This window comes from Chinchilla lanigera, unplaced genomic scaffold (genome assembly GCF_000276665.1).
Source record: "Chinchilla lanigera isolate Chin_1 unplaced genomic scaffold, ChiLan1.0 scaffold00007, whole genome shotgun sequence".
Classification (NCBI taxonomy): domain Eukaryota; kingdom Metazoa; phylum Chordata; class Mammalia; order Rodentia; family Chinchillidae; genus Chinchilla; species Chinchilla lanigera.
Window position 1 is genome coordinate 38,594,946 of NW_004955408.1, and position 12,835 is coordinate 38,607,780.

The 12,835-nt window shown below is 37.9% G+C and overlaps 1 protein-coding gene across 1 annotated transcript in view; it reads right to left on the reverse strand.

Annotated features, from left to right (window-relative positions):
- The window catches only part of Dtwd2 (DTW domain containing 2), a gene marked incomplete in the record, with an annotated part of 112,120 nt that overhangs the window by 97,504 nt on the left and 1,781 nt on the right, over positions 1 to 12,835 (reverse strand).

Below are 12,835 nucleotides of genomic sequence, written 5' to 3' on the forward strand. Positions count from 1 at the left end.
AAAAAAAAATGGTAACAATATGACATCATGAAAGACCTAGGGCCTGGTGGTGAACCTATGGCAGGCATACTGCAGGAAGCTGTTTCTATCACTGAAAGCTGTAAAGGGTTTTCCCTATTACTTAGGCAATAACCACTGAATTACAGGCAAACACCTAAAGGTAATCATTAATGACTATTATTTTTAGCTAATGTGTAACAGAATGACCAAAGTAGGCACGCAACATTTTTTCCTCTTCAACACTGACAATGTGCTATAAATGTATTATATGTCTTATGAGGGTTGTTCCACTCAGAATTTATCGTCTTTAAAAATCTATACAACCCAACTAATGTAAATGATATTCTCAAAACGTAACTGGAAGCCTCAAATAATTTCCCTAAGGGAACTATATGAAATAAGCATTTTCTTCTTTTCTCATTAAAGATGTAGGGATAAATATGTAGGCTTTCTGTCAGACTAAGACTGACTTGCTTCCTCAGTAAATGCTGCAACACAAGGGTCATCTGTCACTGCAAGCATGCTGTCTCGGACAGCCGGCAGGCTAATAAAATTATACCTGACATGTGACTACACGTTAGACCTACAAAAACATCTTTCTAAAGCTTAATTAAATTTCTTATCTAAAACTCACTGAAAGCTCTTTTTCCTCATAGTACTGATTTTAGTCAAGATAATCTCACATAAGAAAATTTTAAAAATCAGTGAACAGATTTACAATAATTACTATTTCAAAGGATTTTTTCCACTGACTAAACAAATATAAATACAGAACCCAGAAAAAATAATGCACCTCAAATCTTGCAGTACTTAACAAGATTTTTATGGTCCCCACAGAGTAAGAAGGCAAAGAACAAGTTCATAGCTTTTCACTTATTGAGTATCTACACTGCACAACACTTAAAAATGGCAAGAACTTTCTAATTTTAAAATAGGCTTTGGAAACCTAAATACCACAGTGCCCTCTGCTGTCTTTTAAAGAAACTAAAATGATCTATAGAAAAACATTATTTTTAAATTTCTGAAGCTATATGTTCAAATTGCTTTGCTTATTAGATCCTGTTATTTTATAACTGGCACCAGGAGTGAAGGACAAACTTAGGGGTTAAAAAAAATGACTGTTAAAAAAAAAAATGTTGCAGAAGAGGTTGCAACTATATGAACAGAAGAAATATCTTCAGATGGAAGTTTGAGTTTTTCACACTTATCTTTACCTCTTCAACATCAATTTTCTGCTTATGTGTGGGGCACATCATATACTAGCATATAATAAACATGTAATTACAGATGAATAAGTAGACCCATTAGAAATACACTGTAATTTGTCTTTGACGTGGCTCACTGTATTGCCCAAGCTGTTCTCAAACTCAAGTGATCCTGCTATCTCATCCTCCCAAGTAGCTGGGACCACAGGCATGTGATATTATATTCACACTATTTTTTAATCAATCTTGATATATGATCAAAATACTTTATACTATACTATACTAGGAAAGTTTGTTCTTATACTGGATCTATAATTATGAAAACTTTAGGTTGCGGGTGTAGTTCTATTGTAGACAGCTTGTAAAGCACGTGCAAGCTTTGGGTCTGAACCCCAGCACCACCAAAAAAGCAGCAAACAGCTAACTTAGCAAACTGAGTGAACCCTCTGTCTTCTGTAAACTCTTGCTTTACACTTTCATTTTCATTTTGATTATTCTTTCACCTTCCTTCATCTAAAAAGTGTCTATATTTCAAAATACAGATTATGTTCAGCTGATTTAGCAGGGAATATTCACCCTAATTTTATATAAATGTCCACTTCTTCAAAGGAGTACAAAGATAATGGAGAACTTTCCTTGAAATAAAACAGAAAAATATATTAAGGTTAAAGTTAGTGTTACTTCGCTACATAAAAATATGTAATCCTGCCATGTATGAGCCACTAATTGTGATAGTCTGTCCCAAGGAAATGGTTTTCATCAATGCAACTTTGTATACAACTATGTATAGCTAGTAACACACAGTTACAACTATGTATATCTAGTAACTGAATACCTTTGAAAATCTGAGAATCACAAAATTCCCATCGTGAGGCAATTTATTTATGGTGACCTGCAGTATTCACAGACACAAATTAATGTGACCATAACTTCTGAGTCTAGAAGTAGTAGAAAAGTTGGACAGTAGAAAAATAGATTAATTTCATCAATAATAACGATACTTCATGGAATAAAAGGGAAGAGAGGAAAGGATAAGAGACAGAGGAACAGAGATAAGAGGAAAGCTTAACATTTACTGTTTACTTATGTTAGGGACACTATGCTGAACACTTTATCTTCATTTAACTGTCACAAAACCTGTCAATGGACAGTAGTATTATTGTCCTAATTTACAGCTGTAGAAATTAAGGCTCAGAAAAGTTGGGTAACTTTCCCAAGAGGAAACAGAGCTGGGGCTAGAGTACAGTTCTGTCTGATTGCAAAATGTGTGCCAAAATTTACTGATTCCATGTAAGTATGCAAGGCTCAATGAAAGGTTTTAATGTCTCACTCTACTGAGCTGCCTGCGGCCCCATAGGCCTATCACTAAACCTTACGTCTGAAAGTGGCCTAGAAAGAAACAGTAAAAGCCCAAACATTTATCAAATTCCCCAGGGCAGAACGGCTAACAGTAATGAACAATACATGGTTGGCTACCAGGAGAACCAGAGGGGGCCGACCCACAAGAAGTGGAGAGCATAGCGAAGAAACAGTGTAGAATTAAAAGACAAACCGACTCAAATTTGGAAGACAGCCAGAAGGGCAAGAAATGGTTTCATCCAAGACAAGGCAATTTGAACTGGACCTCAAAATAGACTAGGATTTCATACAGCAGAGGAAGGAGGCGCCAAGGCATACAACCTACTAGAAAAAAAAAAACAGTGCAGTTCGGAGGTTTGGCCTAGTTGAAGGTGGTCTCCGGGGCGTCGCATTAGAGGGAGCTTCTCCACTGGTGTTCTTTCCCTGTGCTGTCTCCTGACTGCGAGGATGTGAGCAGCTTTGCTCCACCAGGCCTTTCCTCCGTGATGTTCCTGCCTTGGAGCCAGCTATCAGTGGACTTAAACTTCGGAAATCGTGAGCCAAATTAAACCGTTTGTCCTAGGTGCAAGTGCTGGGTACTGAGTTCCAGCAAAAGGAACGCTAATGCAAGGCACATAGGAAACATTTGCAAAATAAACAAGATGAATTCCAAATCATCCAGCCTATAGGGCCAGAGTGATAAACTGCACCATTTGGACTAAAAGTTCTGCTGTCTACTTGCTCCCCTAGAAAACAGCCACTGATGACCTGTCTGACTAGCTTCGGAGACTTGGACATTTCCCGGAGGCTTAGGTCACTAAGTGGTACGAGGTCCGACACTCAAAGAGTCCTTCTCTGCCTTGTAGTTATTCCCTCCAGATTCTCAGATAGTCTTAGACATCCATAACCATATAGTCATTACTTTCTCACCTTTTTTTTTTTTGAGGGAGGACAGGGTCTTGTTACATAGCATAGGCTGAGGTTGAATTTGCAATCCTCCTGCCTCAGCCTCCCACAATGCTGGGACTATAGGGATCTCCTGATCATCCTCTTTTTATTCTTTGTTTAAATGCTATCTCTTTGATCTTCAAGGTAACACTTAGGCCTTTTAGGCTAAGACACATGGTGTGTCCCAAATTTCTATAAAGTTCTGCATGAGGGGGTACAAGCCCAACAAAGCTGACAACATAACACCTTGTAGAGGGGTCTGAGATTTATTTTACCTTACTCAGAAGCAATCAAGTTAGTTTGTTTCATGGATGTTAGAGACAAATTTCTTAGGTAGTCACAGTACAATGAAGAGCCAAACGTTTGTGTCAGTTCCCGCTTCCCCAAGTCCCACGGGAACGGAGGATGGGTGGGTTACGTTACAGGAGAGAAACAATGAGCTCAGGAAATCACTGCTTTTATACTAAGTGGTAAGCAAGACTGGTCTTTGCTGGGAGAAAGAACCATCCCTCAAGGTTCCTCAGTACAAACATAACCTTGAAAACTGCCCCAGGTAAAAGCATTTAAAACCTCAACTTCTTAACATACATGTAAGTGTGAGACTGCCAAGGGTTAAAGAGAATCACCCACAAAGGTCTGTCCACATTCTAATTCCTAGTGCCTGTAAATGCAACCTTATTTGGAATTCAAGTCTTTACAGATATAATTAAGGATTTGAGGATGAAATTATCCTGGATTTGAGGTCTAGAGATTATAATCCTCACAAGAGAAAAAGAGGGAACTATGACACACAGAAAGGACGGCCATGCGAAGAACGCAGACAATGGTGTGAGGAATCCCAAAGTCTAGGAGCACAAAGAACTGCCAAGAGCACCAGCACAGAGACGCAGACAATGGAGTCTCCGCAGAGATTCTAGAGGAAACTAACTCCACGGGCACCTTGCTTTTGGACTGCTGGCTTTCAGAATTGAGAGAGAAAAAAAGTCTGTTTTCTTCAGCTACTAAGCTGTGGTAATTTGTAATGGCACCCCTAGGAAAGTAACACAAGAACCAAAGATGAGAATCTCCTAATAACTTCTCTCTCACCTGCCACTGTGCCCTGTACACATCCTAGTACTCTACTTGTAGAAACTCAAAGATACTAGCTACAGTTTGGGAGCAGTCACTGGCATTCCTAAGTACCCTGACCAGAAAGCTATCTTGATACTCTCAAAATCTTACCATGTCTCAGCAGAGAGGAAAATGAATTCCTACTAGTAATATCTTCAAATCTGGCTTTCTAACTGAAAGGTCCTGAGGAGGCACCAATAGAAATGAGAATCTAATCCCAGTCATGTGACAGATTCAGAAGATACAGATTTCAGCAGTGCCTGTACTCTCAGCACTAACAAGCCTGATGCAGTAGGATTACCATCAGTTCGAGGCCAGCCTGGGCTATACAAGACATTAAAGGCCAGCCTAGGCTATATAAGACATTAAAGGCCAGCCTAAACTACATAGCAAGTGCCATGGATATAGCTCAGCCACACAGCGCCTACCTGGCAAGCACAAGGTCCTGAGTTTGATTCCCAGTACAAAAACAAAAAACAAAAAAGACAGAAAAACCTACACAGCAAGACCTTGTCTCATAAAATTCAGAAAAGGAAAAAACTGAAGATAGAGATCTGACCTTCAAAAGAACAATAATTCAAAACTGCTTACTTTGAAATAATTAAAAATACTCATGGGCAAAAGAAAACAGACAAAGAAAAACTTCACTTCAAATACTTAATATGCAAGAGAAAAACTAACAGTCATATTGTTCATTTAAGTATAATTCATCATTAGGTGGTATAGCAATTAAAATATGAAAGCTAATGAAAGCTAAAGTTGATCTGCCTCTTAATAGTCACCTGACTTTAAGTCTATAAAAGAAAAAACACTGTCTAAATCACAAGGTTCTCAGCCATAAAGAAGGATAAACTTGAGACCATACTCATCAGTGAAATAAATTAGGCTCACATTTGTAATCATCATATTGTCTCCCTGCTGTGAGAAATTGAGAGAGTAAATAAGGTCCAAAATGCACAACAGATATTGTGAAACGGGAAGAAATTGTTCAAAAGGAAAGAGAAACTAGGGTAGTGGAAAGGGGAAAGGAAGGAAGGGAAAAGGAAAAGAAATACAAGATAGTTATACTACAAGATTTGTGCTAATATTGTTTAAAGAATTTTTTATGGCCATATCTTGTACTCTGAGTAACTACTTTAAAGAAAATTATACACAATGTATTAACTATTGTTATTCTATTATTTTGTTTTGAAATTTTGTTTAACATTTTTCCATAAAATAAAAGATCATAAATCACAAGGTTGTCTCGTGCATTAAATAAAAATGTACATGCATGGAAAACCATATTATAACTTGTGGACTCCTTTTAAGTGAGAGCAAAGTTTAGACTCATTATTTCTGAATGTATAACTCCATAAACACTAACAGAACTATGAATTATTAATTTTGGGCAAATGACTTAGAAATTAAAGTGCTTCGATGTTCTTTGAAGAAAACTTCTATTTATCAGAAGATAATAATATAATTCTTATTTTGGGGAAAAATATAATGATATAATTATTATAACAGAAGATAATATAATTCTTATTTTGGGAAAAATCAAACATTTACAACATTTACAACTACAAACATTACAACCACATTAGAATATGTTATTTTTAAAACACTGCTCCTTGGAGATTTAAGATTAAGAAAAAATTTCCTCTTGATACATAATCTTTGTTCAACTTTGAACATATGATTAGCTTGCATAATAATTTACAAGTCAGCTTTGTTCAATTATGAACAAACTAAAGAATAAGTATTTTCTATACTACCAAAAAGACTTTCTCTTGGAAATACATTATTTGTATGTACAAAAAACTAAATTTTCAGAATCTCTGAATTTTATTGTGTAAATTATCATCAGTAATATATTTGATTTTAAGTTTACAAAAAGTTTCTCTTCTAACTATTGATAACAATTCAAGATTCAATTTTTCCAAATTAACTACTCTGATATTTACCACTTTTCACTTTTTCCACCAAATATACAAAGTGGTTTACACTGCTGTTCACTCAAACCAGCAACAATGATGTACCTAAGACCCAGAATCAAAATATAAATGCCTTGGTCAGGGTGAGAAGCTGGCAGTTAACCATAAGTGGACCAGTTAGGAGCCTTGGAGATCTGGACAGATTGTGCCATCTACAGATCAGCCAAAACTCAGGTCAGCCCATTACTGCACAGGAAGGTGATCCTGAGTTCCTACTCTCTCCGAAGCCATACACCTGGGTTTTTATATAAAAGTCTTGATTTTTAACTCAAAGCAACTACTTTAAAGCTAGTTCAGTTCAAAAGAAATACAATTCTAAAGAAACATCACCAGGCTACCAGTTTGTGGCTTCCTCCTTTCTCTCTCAATTTTACCCCCATCACTTTTTTCTCCAGAATGTCCAAGCCTAAAAGAATAAAGGATATGTCACATAGAATAAAAAAGCTAGAGAAAATACTAAAGCCCAGGCATCTTGTTACTGACTGAAGAAACATAAAAACAAGAACTACTTTTGCAGTCTTAGTGATTCCATTTCGAATGGTGCCAATACAATACTGTGCAAAGAAAATCCTAAGGCTTCTACAGCCAGGAGTGTAGACTGAGGTCAGTATCTGCATAGACTTGGAAGTGAAGTGGGCTGGAGCTACAGCACAACTCTGCCTCTGTTTCCTCTACCTTTTCATCATTTAAAAAGTGAACAATAAACATGTAAAATAAAGTTGAACAATACCATCAACAGAAGTTGTTGTGAGAAATAATATCATATATAAAATACCTCAACCTGGTATATCCCTGGCAGATGGCTACTGGTTGATAAGTAAGTGGGTGTTAAACTTGTAAGTATAGTTTAGATTTATATAATCCTTACAATTTTGTGCTTTTCTTGGGAAGAAATCTCCAGGGAAAGAAAAACTAACCTCAGGTCTGAGTCAAGTTTGTGTGCACGTTCTTCTTGTGTCTCTCCCCTTAAAAAGATCTTAAAACACTTCTCAGACATTATTCCATTATTCTTCTGAATAATGATTTCCAAGTAGTTTAGGACTACAATATCCACAGAACACATAAAAGTATAATTAGGATTCCCTAATATCTTGCTGCAAGGAAGACCTAATCCTTCCTAGTCAAGCCTTTTGCCATTATATCACCATCCAGTTTGATTTCTTTAGTAAAATAATGTATAAATTACCCAGCTGAAAACCACCTGTAAAAGTCAAACTTGCCACCATCATTCAAATATAAAAATACTTCAATGACTAGCTCACCCAGTTCCAGCAAATTAGGTCCAAACTCCCTCACACGCTTATCTGGTCCTTCTCAGCACCACCACCACTGATCTTGGCAGCCTGTGCCCTCACCATTCTTCCTTCTGCAAAATACTCCAACTACAATACTTCTCACACCCTGATCCCTCTACCAGGAACGCATTCCTTCCTCAATACCGCACTACTTCCCCACATCTCATCAAATTCCTAATCAAATTCTGAACATCCACACTCACATTACTTTTTTTAATGTTCTTCTGTCCAACCTTAGAAGTCACTTCTAAGACTTCTCTGATCTTTCCCCACCCTCCACTCACAAAACACCTGGGCTTAGGCGCACCCTCTGATACATTCCTGTAACACCCTATTTGTGCCCATCTGAAAAAGAAGCCAATCATGTGGGATCTAAGAAGAAAAAGACAATATACTTAACATATATATTACATCTGATTTCCTAGCAAAGTTAAAGACTGGCACAGTCTTAGAAACAGTAGTAATCTGATAAACATGCATCCTCCCATCGTCCCACTCTTATTCCTACTGTGTCCTAACAGATTTCTGTAGGATAGCAAATGCATATAAAAATAATTGAACATTCCCATTCTAATGTTATGTAACAAATAAAATTTTAAAAACAAAAGAATTTTAACCTCAGCAAAGTTATTTTACAAATATGTTCTTTAAAAACTTTAGATCCTTCTTCCTATTTTCTTCAGAGTCTCAAAAATTCAGTGTTTTTCAAACTCTATATACATCCTGCAGTACACATGTGTGTATGTAAGAACAGTTTTATTGCAGTGAAACTTGAAAACATTCCCCTAAATCAGTGGTGGCAAACCTACAGCACATGTGCCACAGCAGGCTGTTAGTTATTGAAAGCTCTAAAGGGCTTGCCATCACTATCCTAAATTGTGGAGAAGGACATTCCCTAGTTAGTATTTTGTGTGTTGCCTGAGGTCTGACCTAGCCATGATTGTTGGGTTCTGGAGGAAGTGTAGCATAAGCATCGTAAGCCTCAGGATCAATACTCAATACTTTGCTGAGATATGTGCGAAGGAAGATAACATGATGGCTTTCTGGTCAGTCGCATTGCTATGATAATTGAGTTGTATTGTCCTTGATGAAACAGTTGATATTCTCGGATTCCTCTGCTGCCTCCTTGGTGGGTTCTGAATAAAAGGTTACTGAAGATGGTAATCAGGAGTCAGTCAGTCCTACAGGCTGCTAGCACCTGATCACAGGATTTTGGGTCTCTTGGTTTGATGTTTTTCTTACTTTTCTTATACATCTGAGGGCACCTAGTTTGGGGGATCTGTTCACCCTGGACAGAGTTGGATGTGAAGTCCAAAACTAAATCACCCAATTTTATTTTGAGGCCTCTCCATTAAAATGGATGTGCAATTTCCTACTAGCTCCTGGGTCCCTCCAGAGTCACAGTCAACCCTTACCTTTGTATTTCATTAGAAATGCACCAAGCACAACACCTGGAAGTGGATTTTCCAAAAATCTTTGGTACACAACTGAACTCGACACAGTAATTCAACAAATGTTTTCTGTAGCCTTCTTATTTCATTTCAAATACTGCTAACAATATATATTTGGTAGAGATAAATTTCTTTATATGCAAAAAAAATTAATCTGATATCTTTTGGAATAGGAGAAGGCAAAAGGAACTAAAGATTATATACATATTATATATATATATATATATATATATATGGTCAAGTTTTATAAACAGGACACATACAAAGAAAAGAGTAAGTTTATAAAATCTGTATCTCACAATAATAAGTAAATTTTGGATCCTTTAAAGAATATTCTACTCATCTTTAAGTTGTGCAGACTAACAAGCAAGATTTGGCTGAAAAGTTAAATTGAGTTTGTACTTCCTGAGCAAACCCAATTCTAGAACTCCCTAGGCGGAGACAATTATAATAAAATACTTACAGAAATGAATACTATTTAAGGAAATACCTAAATAATTGTGACTTACTGATCACTCAAATCTAAATATGCATTTTAAAAACTATTACAAGTATAAAGGGCTGGGGATATACCTCAGCAGCACAGTGCCTGCCTGGCAAGCACCAGGTCATAAATTTGATTCCCAGTACCAAAAAAAAAAAAAAAAAGAACTTCACAAGCATAAATGTCAAGTCCACCCAGTAAACTAATAGAACTCTAACAACCTAATGAAAATACAGAGACGTCAATTAGTTAACATAGTATTGATAACATCTAAATATTCTCCATAATTCTAGAAATCTATTCTATCCAATTAAAACAAATAAAATGCACAGCATGACAGGAAAAGCTTTTAGAAGAGAGAAATCTTATGAGAAATAAGAAAAATGCCGAAATGTTGAAACTGAGTTATAATCCTAAACATTAACTAAATATAACAGAAATTAAAATCTTTCATTTCAAAAAAAAACAAAATAGGTATCTGCTAAACACAGAACTTTTTTTAAAAAACTATATATAGCTTTTGTAACTGGTTGTTCTGAATAAAAACTAAGTGAAAAAACTAGTGCAAAACTTAACCTTGGTTTATATCTGAAACACTTTTCCTTTGCACCCCTTCGAGATTTAGGCATAACCCCTGAGACAACTTGTTTACATGAATTGCATTCAAAAATAGCCAATTCTCCATCTCCTTCAAAGGTTTACTGAGAGTTAACTATGCAGATCTCCCTGGCTTATGATGTGATTAGGTTTAATAAACCCTAGTAAACTGAGAATATTGCAAGTAAAAAAAGTTAATAACCTACAAAACACCACAATTAGCAATACAGTACAGTGAACAGAATCAGTGGTAATCACAGAACTGACTGGGATCTGCAGCCTGCTGCTGCTACCCAGCATCTCCAGAGAAAATACATACCCCACTGGGCTGGCCCAGAAAAAAAGATCAAAACCTGAATTACAGTTTCTACTGAATGTGTAGATCACTTTCTCACTATAGGAAAATCAAAAAACTGTAAATCAAACCATAAGTCTGGAGCTGTCTATACATAGTACATCTAGGAAATACAAAAATAGCCTTATATTCAGGACCCTTCCTCTGAGGCCTTAAAATCCAGCCTCTGGAAAAGGTCAAAATGTCCCAGGTAAAGCACTCCAAGCACTCAAATGGTAAAGATATCCACCACATTCTGTCCTGTTCTACTTCCTGGAATGCTTTTCTCCTTCCTGGATCTTTCTCAGCTTTCAAATCTCAATACAAATGCTGTCTCAGAGTCTTTCCTGACACAACTTAGCTATTTCTAGCATAGCATCCCATTTCTTCCTATCACTTTTTTCCCCAGTATGTAATTACATGTTCAGTTCCTTGCATGCTGGTTTATTACTTGTATCTACTACGAGAAAAAACACTCACATGGACATGGACTCCACTGTACTGTCAGTGATTAGCAACATGCACAGTAAACTTATTAAATGCATACAGTCCAGGATACAAAAACTGGAGTACGGGTGATAACCTACCATCAAGTCTGGTAAGTGGAAAGTCTGTAGGGTGAGAAAAGAACATCAATACTGCAAGCCGAAGCCAACTCAATGTTTTAAAATGTGGGTAGAGGGCCGGGGATATAGCTCAGTGGCACAGTGCCTGCCTGGCAAGTGCAAGGTCCTGAGTTCAATTCTCGGTACAAAAAAAAAAAAATGTGGGTAGAATACGCAAAGGAGAAAAGAGATTAGAGAACTTAGATACATTAAAGGGACAGCAAAGAAAATGTTTCAAGAAAGCAGTATTCAACCACCAACATATCTAGTAAAAAGTGAGAAGGAAAGGACCTACTTCATCTCATCTCCTGGAGGTGACCATTAACTTTCTGGAGAACCATTTCGAAGTAATATAGGATCTGATGGCAAACTGCAGAGTGATTCCAAGGTGAGGAAGCGGAGGCACACTTGGTTTGTATCTGAAATGTCCCCCAAAGGCGGTGTACTGGAGGCGTGGTCCTCAGCCCATGGCATTATTGGGAGGTGTGGACCTACCAAGAGATGGAGCCTCCTGGAATGAAGTACGGTCACCGGGGCACGCGCTTGAAGAGGACAGCAGGACAGTCCCTTCCTGTCTTTTTGTTTGCTTTCTCCGTGCCATGAGGTGAACAGACCTCTTCCACTATGACTCCCGTCAGGTTGTACTGGGCCATGACAGGCTCAAAGCAACAGGGCCAACAACCATGGACTGAAACCGTGAGCCAAAATAACCCTTTTCTCCTTTCAGGTTGACTATTTCAGGTATTTCGTCAAAGTAAGGGAAAGCTAACACAGAGCACTAATAATAAAACTGCAAAGTGCAACAGACAGATGGATGATAGCCAGATACCGCAGGTAATTAGAGGAAATCATCTTAGGATGTCCAAGAGATAGAGACTTGTGTATCTGAAGAGTACAAGACTAAATAATCACGAGAAACAAATACCACGGTCCCAAAGTACCCCAGCACACTGTGGGAACCCCCAAAGTGCTTAAACCATCGGACATTCTGTGTACATTCATTGTTAAGTTGTGTCTGCTTGTTTAATTAACAGTCCTCCAGTAGGCTGCGAGTGCCCCAGGCAGGGCAGGGACTGTGTCTGCTTTCTTCATCGCTACATTCCCAGGCACACAGCAGGTTTTCGATAAGTATCTCTCAATAAACTCAGCATTTCGAGTACAATTTTAACTACCGGAGTAGCAGCCTCACCTATCTCAGTCTTCCAATCCATCTTCCCATTGTGCTGTGACTACGCCATTTAAGCAGTTCAAGTACTGTCATTATGCCTTACAAGTGCCCTAGCAGACGCTTTTTAAGTTTCTTGGAAACGGAGCATATGCCTGCTCGCCCCATTAAACGCTCGATGTCTTGCAGGAAATCCGGTTAAATAACTATGAACTTGGGCAAACACCTTCCTACTCGGAGCTAGTCCGGTTCCCCAGCTCTGCTCAGCAGGCCCCTGGGCGCCGGGCTGTCCACGCCCGCCGGCCGGCAGGGGGCGCTGCCCCCGCC